Genomic DNA, 13,125 nt, shown 5'->3' on the forward strand with positions numbered 1-13,125 from the left:
CTTTACACATAACTGTCTGACTAGATGCAAGATATACCAGTACACCTAATTATTGCTGTTGGAAAGAGGCACGAGCTGGGACAAGCATAGACCCATTTTGACTTTTGAATACTAATATACCATTCTTCAAGTAAGATTCCAAGCCAAAATTCAAAGCAGAAATAGTAGGCTTCAAACTTAAATCCCTAACAGTTCCCATGCACAAAGATATCAAAGTGTGAAAGATGTGAACTAGAGCTTACTGTGCTTGGAGGCAGTTCTTCTATGTTGCTTCCAAAATAACATTTTCAGCTGCAAAAAAAGCTTTTGATCTTTGACACGTTTTAAAAAAAGTGGAATACCAACAACCGTTCTAATCAATCTGCTGCTAAAAGCAGAAATTCCATCATTCAGTTGCTCGCTCATCATGCAGAGCCACCTCTTTCCTTGTGTCAGCACAAGCTTTCACATGTGGTGAATTAAAACAGCAGATGATCTGAGTTTAAGAACACTATCAAGTTAATTCGGTCAAATTCACTTTAAGGCCCTATGTATTTGTGCCAGCATATGAGAAGAAAGGTAGAAGGCTGTGTCAATCTGTTCAATGGAAATGCAATTGTTAGGGTTAAACAACTCATCTAGATTCTTGTTGCACACTCACTCTCAGTATTGGTATACTACTAAGCAAAGCAGGAAAGAAGTCCTACAAGAACAGTTTAGCATAATAAAAAGTGAAAACATTTTGCAAGATTCATATATCACTGCTTTTAACCTGCACTAGGACAGTACTATTGTTAGCACAACTATTTACTGGAGGTAAGCAAGAACACATTTTTATTTTACACTGTTATCCTATTCCAGGGGTGAATACAGCTGTTACATATTTGTAGTGTTTTTCCTTACCTTTTTCTATTCTAATTGCATGTCTGCAGATTAAATAAACATAGGCTAACATATATGCGAGTCATTTATACACACAGAAAATCTGAAGATGTGCCCACCTCAACAACAGTTACAAAACATAGTTCAAACAAATAACATTTGGCCATCTATATTAAAAAGCCATTCCTGGTTTTGTTTTTCCTCTGCAGTCTCTCTCTTGCTCCTATCATTAAGAAGCTACTCAACTTTCTAGCCAAAACCTCAATACCAACCCAATAGGCCTTCCTTATTCAGGCAGCAAACCAAATGGCAGAAGTACAAGACTGGAATATCGCTGGCTATTGTGCCAACCAGCATGCAGAATCCAAAGCTACATAGGTTTTCTACACGTCCTCTACACAGAAGTGATTATTACCCAAAGCAAGCGATTTGGTTGTTCAAAACGGATCATGATTGGCCACTAGTGCAGCTCTATGACTCCTGATCTCCAATCAGCAGATCAGTGGGCCTGTATGAACACCAAACAGAGAAAATGCGGCCATCAACTTAAACAGGAAAGGAATTTTATCATGTCAGTAAGTCCAATACCATTTAAGTTACAGTAAAGCCTACCACTAACATGTTCAACGGCAACCATGAAATGAGCTGGCATTCATTAGCGATAAGAATATATAAAACAATGAAAGCAACGTGATGCCAGAGTCTCCACCCAGAATGGCCAATTGCAGAAGCTGAAGAGCATGCTGGGACAACAAAGCCACATGAATTGTTCCCACCACTAATGAAACATAAGTAGTCCAATAAATCACCAGAAACATTTGTTTCCAGAAGTTTCTTTTCTGCATGGTATAGTAACATACATGAAGTCTTGGGATACCAGAAGAAAAAAAGGCTAGTCTCATAGACCAAGCCACACAGCTTGCTACTATCAGTAAGCATAGGCAAGCCTTAAACGGTCTGTCACAGGAACTGGGACTAAACAGAGACGGGACTAGAAAAGGTTCAGACAGAAACAATAAAGTAAGCAATTTCTGATGCATTATGTGGAAAGGTCTGATCAAACCCAGGACCCATTTATTTCTTCAAACACTTAGTCTGCCCTCCTAATTAAAAAAAAAAAACAAAAAAACAAAACACGAAAACAAAAAAATGGAACACCAAAAAACCTACCCCAAACCATTACTGTTTTTCATATGGCTTTAGCAGTACATGAAAATTTGTGGACAAGTACGTAATTCTATGAATCTTTTTTAATATAAGTTCAAAATATAGAGGATGCAATGAAATCTTCCCAGTTGTACATGGTTTAATTTGACTTTGTAAAATGACATGTCTTTGTGCATTCAGTATTCTGCACTGTAATTATTAGACTACAAACTGCTTATAGCTCTATGTGGTACCATGGAACACTCCATCATCCTGGCATCCCACAGGAAAAAATTGCAGCAACAGACTCTTCTCCAGCTGATTCTCCTAAAGCTGCCATAATATCTTCTGTTGTGAGCACCAGAGTAATTTAGTAGATTTGGCAGACGTTCAGAGAATTGCCTGGAGTTCTTAATACGTATGATGCTGAACCCCAGAAGGAAAGAAAAATAAAAGAAAGAAAGGAGGTGGGGGGAGGGGGAGAGACAGAAACCTCCTAAAGACAAGACAAATAACAAACAAGGAGTGTGGGAAGACAAGAGATCCTTCTCCTCTTCTAAATATAGATCATCATATCCTAACAGCATCAGTGATTGTTTCCTTGTATTAAAAAGAAAATCATGAATAAAATGTAATGAGTAAACTTTTTAAGCACTTGACAAACCAGCCTAAGTCCTCTGCATGGGTGTCCTATGAGAAGGGAGCCATGAAAGATTATGCAGGAAATGCAGCGAGAATTGTGAGGCAACATATTCATAGATTATAAATATTTCTTTCTGTTGTTAGAAAAAGTTTTTCCTACCTGAATCTTGATTTAAACAAGAATTGCAAAACAATAAAAACTTTATTAAAGCATTAGTTTCTAAAGGACTGAGTCACTGTTCAATTCTGAATTTTAGTAAAGACTAATGAGACGTGAAGGAGAATTAATTTTTTTTCCTCAAAACCTTTCAATGGCATTTAAAATAAAAACTGCGGTTCAAAGACACCCCACCCCCCCAATAAACAAAACTATCTGTTTACAAGAAGGAACACTCTATGCTTCCATTATGATCTTGTTTTCTCTGGAAAATTAGATTTCTCACACTATGCACTTATCCCTTCATAAAAGCAAGAAAATTTCAGAAACTTCAAGAATGCCAAATAGTTAAAAAAGTTATACAAATTCACAAAAATAGGCGCATCAACTTGCACAGAAACAATCTTTCTCAGAGAAAAGCACTGTCATTACCTGCCCCCAAATTGCCTCCTGTGCTATACTTAGCTTTTTACAAAACTCATTGAAATAAGATTTATTCTTATGACAAAATGGAACAAATTATTAACACTGACAGCCTGCAAAAACTGTTTAGCTTTCTACCACTGTATACTTTTACAGTAAGATGGGTGACTGCAGCTACAAATGGTGAAATGTGAAATAACAGCTGTTCTGTGTGAAGCAAAGTGACACACTAAAAATAATTTTTGCAGGAAATAATAAACTATCAAGAAAGGTTAACTGATGTCACCACCTAATATAAAAAGTATACTAATCTCATCTAAAAACGTGCCTCAACTGATGCAGTAGCCACTCTTAAGTGATCTTGAGCTTTCCTTTAAAGGTACTCAAACCATAACAACTGTAATAACAAAATTGAGATGACAAGTTTTTGTTGTTATAGAGCTTTCTTTTCTGATCTTAGTAACTATGAAGGGACATGAACACTGTCAGACAGGCAGGCAGCTTGTTTGGAGTCTCTGTAGATGAACTGCAGTACCAGGGCACTGCAATACATTTGTGACCAATACCCTCACAGTGGGACATTATTGTGAACTACGCATTCAACAGCCCGTGCTTAGAAATCAGAATGTAAGAAATATCATGACACACCTGTGTCAGAAGGACAGGGGTATATACCCCTAATCAGGGATGAAGCTGACTTTTTCCTGGAGAAAAGAAAGGACAAAAGATCCTCCTTACAACCAGATTAACAGCATTTTTCCATCCAGCTCATACTGCCACAGAATTGCACTGGCAGATCCAGGTCCCTCAGCTACCTACCCTCACCACAGTGAGTATTTATGTACAATGTGTCATTTTACACAGATACCCGTAAAGACACTTATGATCTATTTACTGTAGTTCTGCTTCTTCCATGATAAAGGTGGGGGAAAAAAAGACTAAGAAGGTTTTTCGACATCTGTTTGAAAACACAATTATTTTCTACCATTGTACTTCAGTTTCTTTTTTCCTGCTGCCACAGGCCATCAAAACATCCTTGGAAATTAACACATACAGACAGCACTTCTATACAACTTCCAGCAGTCAGCAATACCGTGTGTTTTGTACTGTCAATAGAAAAACACGTTTACATTAGTTTTGACTTTTCTCAAGGCTCTAGGTGTAGGTTCAAAGCACATTTTTTTCACTTTATAGTTGTGGAAAAGGTTGTTTCCATACACAAAAAAGAAAGCAGTAAGATTGGCCTGTGCTGCTCTCAGGTAAGGGGTATATAGCCAAGAATAAACTTCTCAAGTTGAAAGAATATATGGGGGGGGGGGGGGGAGAATTATATAGATAATATATAAATATGTGTGTTTAAATATATATACATATATATGCATGTACATGGAAGCTGAGATACCTGCTGTAAATCAGAGAACAAAGAAGTTCTAGCTTGTTACATAATGTCGAAGCCTCCATTGACGCAATAATTTTGTTTTTGTGCCAGACTGCTTTTTCAATTATTTTGAAAACATTTGTAATTTTAGGCCTATCTATTCACAGTGGTTTGCAGATTTTCACACACTGGCAACCTGGTGGTATCCCAGCCACCTGGGAGCATTCAGGCCAAGGGCTGGCAAGCAGCTGGGAGGCTGTCCCGTAGGACAAGGGAGCCTAGCAGCCTCCGGCATGGAGATGCAGAGACTGCAGGGATGGAGGCGGGAAGGTGCTCAACTGCTCCTTCAGGAAGCAAGAGCAGGGCAACTCCATTCTCATATAGAGCCTCCAAACCTGTGAAACCGTCACTACGTAATGTTAGCCACTGTCAGAACATTCTCAAAATGCTCTGCCATGCTGAAAGGAAATGCACCAATTGCTGAGTTACTACAAACCCTTCTTTCTGTATGCATTTTCTTTCTGTATCAGAAACAGAGAAGCTAACATTCTAGTCTAAAATACAGTCTAAAAAAAAAAAAATATTAAAGAGGAATATCCAGAAGCACAGGGAAAGGTAAAATGAACAACAAAATTTACAAATAAAAACCAGGTGCTGTGGAAGAGCCTTAGAATATATAGGACAATAGTGAGAGTATGAAGAAATCCCTTATGTGAAGATACTTCAGTCTAAGTCTTTTAGGCTTGTAGGTATCTATTTATCTCAGTCTTTTAGACCTAGATAATGATAATGTCAAGATATTTCAATATACCAAATATGGACTATTGGGTCCCTAAAAGTTTAAAAGTTTTAACATTTATGGAGTGCACAAAGTCTGTAATAGAAAAACAAGCAACTTATCTAGAAGGGATTACTAAAATTTTAAGTCCTTCAACAGTGTGGCTCAAAAAGGACGAGCACTCATCATCTACGTACATAAACCCTAGGCAAATTTAATAAGGCTATTTACAACATTTACTTTTTGCCCATCCAAAATAACATGCTCCTTTTCCATATTTTAAATTGATTATTTTCTTACCAATATTATTTTAAATTGTTACTAAGCAATTGTTTCTTCATTAAATAAGAAAATATACACCCTTTTAGAAGTTTCGAAAACCCAAACTTTCTCACATAATGTTAAAAAAAAGAAAACTGTAAAGGCAGGCATTATAAAAATATTGTAGATTTTAAAAGTAGATTTTGTGAGATGCTGAAATGCTCTTATGAATCTAAAAGCCAGCTGTAGATTCTGAAGCTTTAAAAAAAAACAAAAAACAAAAAACAAACAGACAAAACAAATACACCCAAACACAAAGCACAAAACAAACCAAAACCAAACAGCTGCTTCTTTTACTATGAAGTTAGTAATTGACCTCAAGATTAGTTCAGCCTTTAAGAGCACTTACTACAGATCTTCTCAAAGTAAGTTCACACAAATGCTTATTTTTCCTGATGATCAATGACGATCAACAAGGTGGTTTTGCTATACAGACCAATTTCTTCACTTCCCAGCAATTAATAAAATATCTGTTTCACAGCCACTGCATATATTCATTAGAGAAAATGGCTGGTTAATACAACCGACTGGTCAATGAGATACCAGTTTTAACACTAAGGCATTTAATTTCTTTTTTAGATTCTTTTCATCCAGGTTTTCAGCAGTATTCAGCAATAAGGAATGACAGAATCACTGATCAATAGCACACTGTAGGATGTGCCTTTACTTTCTAAGAAACTAAACTACAGGCCTGAAAGAAAGAAAGGATTCTCTTTAGGGTGAAACTTCCCTACTTTATCTTCATTCCTTTTCTCAAAAGTATTTTTCTTTCTCTTACTGCAGCAAATTAAGCCATAAATCCTGAATTTATTGGATATAAGTAGAACAGTATGTGGAATTGCAAATGTGTTTCTATGAGCAACACAAAGATTCTAGACTGAAGCCGTCACAGCAAAATGGCAGGAGTAGCAGGTTTTCTTCCATGCCTGTAGAGACATGGTTCTGAAACTTTCTGGTGTTAAAAGAGTCAGTACGATTAATCTATTTACTACCAAATACCTAGTATCTCAGTTCCAGAACATATTTCATTCTCTTATCAGTTTTACATGACTAAAACACTCAAAACACTGGGGGGTAGACTTCAGAAATACTCCTGTAGGCCCTTCGGAGGCCTCTGTGCAAACTAAAGAGTTCCCCCTTGCAATTAATTAATCTCTTTTCCTCAAGAAAGCAGAAAATTACATAATCAAATTCCAAAGTAATATAGCACAGTAGATTTATTAGCCTAGCTTTCAAACTTCCTAAATATTTATGCTACTAAAAAAAATTAATTGAACTGGAAAAGGAATGTAGATAGAAGATACATAAATATAAATAAAACCAAACATTAAAACTAGAAATGAAGACAAGTAATTAGCCATTCACATCATTAAAAAAGTAATCACCTTACACTGTTCTATAAATTTGTTTTGTTTAATTTTTGATATCACAGAATTTTCAGAGTTGGAAGGGACCTCTAGAGATCATCCAGCCCAACTCCCCTGCCAAAGCAGGATTGCCCAGAGCACATTGCTCAGGACTGCATCCAGGCGGGTCTTGAAAATCTCCAGGGAAGGGGACTCCACCACCTCCCTGGGCAGCCTGTGCCAGTGCTCTGTCACCTGAACCGTAAAGAACTGTTTCCGTGTATTTGAACGGAACTTCCTGTGTTCTAACTTGTGCCCACTACCCCTCGTCCTGTCACTGGGAACCATTGACAAGAGCCCGGCTCCATCCTCCTTCAACCCACCCTTTAGATACTTGTACGCCATAATAAGGTCTCCCCTCAGCCTTCTCTTCTCCAGGCTAAAGAGTCCCAGCTCTCTCAGCCTTTCCTCATAAGGCAGATGCTCCAAGCCCTCAATCATCTTAGTTGCCCTTCACTGGACTCGCTCCAGCAGTTCCCTGTCCCTCTTGAACTGGGGAGCCCAAAACTGGACACAGTATTCCAGTTGTGGCCTCACCAGTGCCGAGTAGAGGGGAAGAATGACCTCCCTCGACCTACTGGCCACACTCTTCCCTATGCAGCCCAGGATTCCATTGGCCTTTTTGGCGACAAGGGCACATTGCTGGGCCATGGATAATTTACTGTCTACCACAACCCCCAGATCCTTCTCCTCTGAGCTACTTCCCAGCAGGTCCACCCCTAACCTGTACTGGTGAGTACAGGTTAATTTCCTTATGAAGATGCTGAGCAAAGGTGTTTATAATGTCACATTATTCTGCATCTCCACTCTACTTGAAGATATAGATGTGATCATGACATAGAGCATGTGCCTTTCAAAGCAAACTGAAACTTCAGAAATTTATCAAAAATTGAACAGACCTGAACATTTAAAGCCTCTATTTCCCATAGAGAAATACTTGAGTAGGTCAGTGTCTGAATCATGAAAGGCTTAAACTAAGAATGCATACATAGAAGGAGGATTTATATCCATACAAGTACACCACTCTTGGAAAAATATTTAAGAGAAATAAGGTACAATTTCTGAAAGATTACTAGAGCAAAACTTCTTTCAATTGTATCATCTGAACAGGAGGCCCATAAATTGTCCAGTGTCCTATTTAGTAGTAACGGAAAGACCCCAAGCATGTTACCCCTGCACAGAAGATGCAGAACAAGTGACAGAACATATGTCTGAATGCATCAGGTTGTCTGCTGAAAGAAAGCTGGTTAATCCCTGGACTGTACATGCAGCAGGTTTGAATGACACTCAACTAAAATGCTTTGTTAATGAAAAACATTCCAGATATTTTCATATTGGAGAAGAGGAGACTGAGGGGTGATCTTATTAGCGTTTATAAATATATAAAGGGGGAATGTCATGAGGATGGAGCCAGGCTCTTCTCAGTAGTAACCAATGATAGGACAAGGGGTAATGGATTCAAGCTGGAACACAAGAGGTTCCACTTAAATTTGAGAAGAAACTTCTTCTCAGTGAGGGTGACAGAGCACTGGAACAGGCTGCCCAGGGAGGTTGTGGAGTCTCCTTCTCTGGAGACATTCAAAACTCGCCTGGACGCCTTCCTGTGCAACCTCATCTAGGTGTTCCTGCTCCGACAGGGGGATTGGACTAGATGATCTTTTGAGGTCCCTTCCAATCCCTAGCATACTGTGATACTGTGTGATACTGTGATATGAAATCTCTTAAGGCAACAGCCAATCAATCCTTTTTAACAAACAGAAACACACACCCTTTCTGAGATAGGTTCAACTACAGCAGTATTAAAATACAGTAAAAAGTGTTCCTTGATTGCAAAAAGCAAAAACGCAAAATGAAGTGGCAGAGAGTAGAGTACGACCTGCTTCATAACAGCATACCAGGAAGACAATGTCAGGCACACAGAGAAACATATGCACATTATATTATTTCTGTAACACAATCAGTAAGATGGAATACAGAAAACTGCTAGGAACAACTGTGGTGACAGTGCATAAATTTAAATTTAAAAAAAAAAAAAAAAAGAACCTACACCACCACCACACCAAGACAGGAATTGCCTTCCAAAATCTGATCTTGCGCAGAAAGAGCTCGAGTTCACAGCTCCTTAACTCCCATAAGCAAATCTGTATTAACTAATGAGAAATACAGACATACTCTCAAATGTATGTCTTTTGTTGTGGGTTTTTTGTTTGGTTGGGTTTTTTTGTTTGTTTGTTTTTTTTAAAAAACAGCACTACTGTTTGTAAGATTAGATAAAAGCAGCATGACCTGGCAGCACCACTGAGGAGAACAGGAGTCTGTATTCCAGTATTCCCAAGCAGCTCAGTTCTTTCTCAGAATAGGCAAAACTTACTACTGACATAGAATCTTTAATATGAATGTGTTTTATTAACGTAGAGATGTAGTAATGCACCATAGTAAAGAAAACATAACTTGTTGTCCAGGTTGATGTTTCAGCACTAAGCAATCAGAATTTGAGCACAAGCATAGAGCTAAATCTACATTCACATTTGACAATCAATCCAAAGTAATAAATTAGAAGGGAAGCATCTTTAGAATCATAAATGTAAAAAAAAAAAAACCTGCTAAAAATGATCCAACATTAGAAGAAATCTTCAGGGATGCTGATTAGAGGACAAGGATGTGTAAGCTCAATACAAAATGTGATTAATTTCACAGCAGTTAACACAATATGCAAGTTCATGCATCACACAGATCACCAGTGTATAAAAAAAAATGTTGTTGCTGAAATCATGTATGTATTAAAAAAAATAAATCACAAAAGTAGTACTGAGTGCTCTGAACTGAAAATTAGATTGCCTTTGTATCACAAGTCTGAGCCTGATTCCCTGCATTTTCTCCACACGATCACACCTTTAAAGTGGTTTTAAATTGCTATCATATCAAAAGACAAATTATTTTTGAAGGTTAGAAGTCATCCTGTAATTTCTTTCATTACAACACCGTGTAGGAAAATATCTCACATAGATATTTCAGGTACTTTTGTTAGAGAAGTTCTTGGGTATTCTCTTCAGAGTACACACAAAGACAAATTTAAAAGAGAAATAAAGTTCTACCTATTACTCACAAGTTGGGCTTTATAGGGCAGCACTGCTTCCCATTACATCCTGTTCTAAACAGCTACAGGGTACCTTCTAGGATGCTGCTAGACAATAGGTGAAAGAGCTACACGATTATTTTATCCATGGAAGATATAATTATGAGTAAAAGCTTGAGGAATAGTTTCAGGATTGCCTGGAAATAAATAGAAGCCTGATAAGCCTCCGCCCAGCAGAGATTTATTTACCACTCGCACTTGCAGAACACTTAGCTACTCACTACTAAGAACAAAGCAGCTATGATGCAAGATTTGTACAGCAGTAATGAGAGGATTTGTTAGTGTGACTCTGATTATTCTGTAATGAAAGTCTAATGAAACTAATAAAGCTTTATCACAACCTGCAGGGATCTTACCAGAAGCCAGACAGAATATCTGAATTAGGTTGTGGGAGGTCTTCAGAAAGTCAAGAGAAGAGCAGGTGCTAAACAAAGAAAACCTTGGTAACATACAGGCCAGGATATGTAATGATAGGCCACACTGGCAGTTAAGCAGAAAACAGTATTTATGTTAATATCTTTTGGTTTACGCTATCTTGGGTTGCTAGAAATACCTCCCATATGTAAGGTTCCAAAGGGCACTGAGAAGTTTTAGATTAATTTGACGCAACTCCTCTGTATTGTTGGCATTGGAGAATATTCTTTCTTCTCAAGAGTTTGATATTAGCAGGCAAGACAGTTTTGAAATTTTTAGTTCATATTAAAGAATCACATTTATTACATTGGTATTAATGAATGAATGAATCTGATGTGTCTGATTCACCAGTAATTTCTGTTCTTCACCATGTATTTTTCTGGTCATATCTTCTGCATGCTGTCTACCTCTGTGAGCACCACAGACCATCCTTTTCAACTATTGCAAAGCCAGCAATATCTAAAGAACAGTACTACAAATATGCTTTTCATTATCCAATAATTAAAAAGCTGTTACTTAGCATTCAAGCGTTCTTAAGATGGTACTATAGAGTGTTTTCTGAGAGATTCAAACCAATTTCATAACAACTCTACATTTCTTTTGCTCTTTTACACTTTATATTTCTTACTGTGAAAGACAAAACTTCCTGTTTTCAGGTCTACAAACAGTCAACAGTTTACTTGTAACTCCTGAAACAACTGTGAGTGTCCACTACTGTTAAAAATTTACTTCACAAAGGGAAGATTGGTGTTTATGAACCCATACAAACCAACTGCTGGATTCCTCCCTTACAGAATTCACACTGGTTTCTGAGGAAGCCCATCAAGACTCTCTCTTGAAAGCCTGAAAAAACAGCCAATGGTCCTCTAGCTCACTTCGAACTCTGCAATGTGGTACTGCCTTCATCTGTTCTGCTCCCCTTTTGCGGGGCCAGGGGATCTGCAGTACTAGTGCAACATGCTAGTTGCTTCCCTAGAACACAGTCCTTCCAACACACCTTCTACTCTTAAAGCTGCTACAGCACCTGCTCACTCATTTTTGGCTCTGATCTTACTTACAAACACTTCCCAATTCAAATTCCAGTTGGTATTACCAGCAGAAAAAGACAACACACCCAAGCCGGCTGTTTGCCCACAACTGAAGTTCCCAAATAAGCTTACAAAGGCTAATTAAACACAATTAGTGCCTGTCACATAGAAGAACCACGTGAAAGCTATCCAGAAGAGTCACTCTACAAAGCTGTAAACAAAAAGTTTTTTATAATAGCAGCTGTATTTCGTCCTCCTGCATGCTGCTGAGTCTTGCTGTTTATAGACACAGGTATTATGACATGCTTAGTGGAAAGCAGTTGGGAATCAATCATCTTAAATTTGTTAGCCATTCCTTGTCACTTGTCTCAATGAAGAGCCAGTTAATGAGCTACACGCATTTAGTCTCTTTAGATTATTAATAATAATTTTCAATAAAAAGACTGATAAAAATCTAAGATTTCATGAAATACTCATTCTCATCTGAATCAACAGAAAGCAGGTGAAACACTTTCATGTTGAACAACGCATTGTCTGAAGTTAACACCAAAGTTGTATCTATGTATTTACAGAAATGAAGCTATCCTTAATTTAAGTAAGAACAGCCAGGTGCTCTGCTGGACAGGGAAGATCATATTTCAGGATAAAACACTGAATCCGTCTAGACTCTGAAAAACATTTTGAACTAAAAAAACACCTGTAATAATTAAGATCCTCTGTAAAGAAAGGAAATCTAGAAGGGCGTCGTGAGAATCTTGAAGTGCAGTCTCTAAAAGACATTCTCTGATGACAGCAGCTCAAGGGAAATGTCACCTTATATGCGAGTTCCTTAGAAAGGCTTCTGAATTGCATCTGTCCAACAGCGGCAATTGAGGTGCACAAAGACTGAAGGACTAACTGCTGCTTTGTCCAGTGTAAGTCCACTTCTGATGTAACCTCAGTGTAACTCGTTCAAGCACAGTTCCCTTAATTTCATCACCTGTATCTTTCATAAACCTTTTAACTGCAAGTCTGGGGAGTTTTGTTATTGGGTTTTGTAGTCTGGTTGGTTGGGCAGGGGTTTTTGCATTTTATTTCAGCATAGCTTAAATAAATGTTACCTCTGAGCCTAATTATCAAGGTTGTGAAGTGAAAGCATTGGGTACTTTGATAAATATTTCACTTGTGTAGCCTATTTCCTGCTGTGGGCTAAGGGCAACAGAACGGGCCCTATTTCATCTACACTGGCCAGACAGAGTTGGTGCAGCAACCAGCAGTAAGCAGGAAAGTTCTCGGTAAGAATGTGTTACAGTCACTTAATGCATTGTGTGCTGTTCCCAGAAACAGTCTTTAGCAAGGCTGAAAAAACATCAGTGACCTGAAAACAAATAATTTAAAGGCATCTTTAAAGTTTAAGTAATATAATTTATATTTTAAATTGTTTAATGATTAAATA

Source organism: Vanellus vanellus (genome assembly GCF_965231255.1).
Source record: "Vanellus vanellus genome assembly, chromosome: 10".
NCBI classification, from domain to species: Eukaryota; Metazoa; Chordata; class Aves; order Charadriiformes; family Charadriidae; genus Vanellus; species Vanellus vanellus.